This window comes from Penaeus japonicus, unplaced genomic scaffold (genome assembly GCF_977035675.1).
Source record: "Penaeus japonicus unplaced genomic scaffold, GWHDUDI00000001_assembly GWHDUDI00000014, whole genome shotgun sequence".
Classification (NCBI taxonomy): Eukaryota; Metazoa; Arthropoda; class Malacostraca; order Decapoda; family Penaeidae; genus Penaeus; species Penaeus japonicus.
This window is the reverse complement of record NW_028234416.1, coordinates 7,676,381-7,678,880: the sequence shown is the minus strand read 5'-3', so window position 1 is coordinate 7,678,880 and position 2,500 is coordinate 7,676,381.

Sequence of the window (2,500 nt, the reverse complement as noted above, 5' to 3'; positions counted from 1 at the left end):
ATATATATATATATACATATATATATATATATATGTATGTATATATATATATATATATATATATATAAAGAGACACAGAAAATGTAGAGATGTGATATTAATATACATACATAAAACTAGTTCTGATATCTAATGAAGAAAAGCTTTTATCAATATCATTCTTGTATCATTATATCTATATATCTCACATTACATTTTAGTCTCCCCTTTATCGCTCTCACCCCAGCTATCATCAACCATCACTATAATCACCATAACCACCACACCGAAGTCCAATCATCAATATTGCACATTCCGCCTCCGACCACTATATATAAACTGCAGATCCTTGGCACTCACCTTCCAAATGGCACATGTAAACAGGAGGTAAATAAGGTAGCTTTGTGTCACCGTGAGTGCAGTGCCACCCACAGCGAGTCTGACACCTGTTGTAGGCGGGCTGATTGAAGGGTTAGAGAGGGGGGAGGGGGCACGCTGGTTGGTTGGTGGGGGGGGGGGGGTATGGGTGATAAGCTAATATGAATGGAGGGTGAGGAGAAAGAGCATGGGGGGGGGGTGAAGGAGATATGGTGGGTTGGGGAAGAGAATTGAATAGAGACTGAAATACAAAAATGCAATAGCTGGAAATGCAATGAGAGAATATACCTGATGGAATAAATGAATACATCTTGATAAGAATAAATTGAACACAAGAAAAGCTAAGTGAGGCATACTATAAAAACAAAAACAAAAAAAAAAAAACGAAAGAGACTTAGAGACAAAACAGAAGAACAGATCATTGCAACTCAGAATAGAATAATAGACTATAATCCAAAGAACAGACAAATAGATCGGAATGAAAGAGATAAGGACAAACAAGATAATAATATTTGATTAACTTGAATAGAAGAAAGGATACAGCGTGATACAATAAGATAATAAAAAGGTAAAAATGTGGGAAGAAATAAGAGCTAAAAGCAATAGAAGAGAAGAAATTGGGGATAAGAGTTGAAAAAAATAGATAGGAAGAAAACAAAATAAAATAGCATTGAAAACAATTAAGTAAATGAGTAAAGTTATAATCAAGATTTAAATCAAACACACACACACACACATATGTGTGTGTGTGTGTGTGTATAATTATAAATATATATATATATATATATATATATATATATATATATATATATATATATGTATATATATATATACATATATATATATATATATATATATATATATACATATATATATATATATATATATATATATATATATATATATATATATAATATATATTTTTTTTTATAGTTATACACACACACACACACATATATATGTGTGTATGTGTGTGTGTATAATTATAAATATATAATATATATATATATATATATATATATATACATATATGCATATATATATATATATATATATATATATATATATATATATATATATATATATATATATATATATATATATATTTATATATATATATATATATATAATATATATATATATATATATATATATATATATATATATATATATGTATGTATTATATATATATATATATATATATATATATGTATATATATATATATATATTTTTATATATATATATATATACATATATACATATATATATTTATATAATATATATATACACATGTGCATATATATATAATATATATATATATATATAAATATATATATTCATTTATATTGAAATAAAATAATCAGCTAAATCAATAAAGAAGCAAGCATATTAGAAAATCAACAAAAATGAATAAAGGCAAAGAAATAGGAAAAAGGATATACGAATCAAATCTGAAAAACGACAGTGTGTATATTGTAATACGGACAAAATACAGATGATATAAATAGAAAAAAAGAAAAGAGAAATCGCAAGTAAATAAAAAGGGGAAAAATAGAGAGTAAATAAGAATAAGTTAGAAATAGAGAGTTAAATAGGAGTTAGGAATAGAAAATTAAAAAAGGAGTTAGAAATAGAAAGTAAAAAAGGAGTTAGAAATAGAAAGTCAAAAAGGAGTTAGAAATAGAGAGTTAAAAAGAAGTTAGAAAGAAAACGAGGGGAAAGCGAGGGGGGGTTAGAGAGAAAAGGGAAAGTGTGCCAACAGAACGAAGCTGCGTCGCTCGCGTACCTGTGTTTACATCTGGACGAGTGAACACATGTGAGAGGGGGCGGAGGGGGAGGGGAGGGGAAGGGAGGTGGGGATGTAGGAAGGGGAGGGAGGGGAATGGGGAGGGGAGGAGGGTGGGGATGGAAGATAAGGAGAGGGAAGGGGTAGAGGAAGGGTTGGGAGAGGGGAGGGGAAGGGAGGAAGAGAGGGAAGAGGGAGGGGAAGGGAGGAAGAGAGTGGGGATAGGAGGAAGAGAGGGAAGAGGGAGGGGAATGGAGGAGGAGGAGGGTAGGGATGGGAGGAATAAGGGGAAGGGGAAGGGAGGGAGGGGATAGAGGTAGGAGGGAGAAAGGGGGAATGAGAGGAAGAGGGGAAAT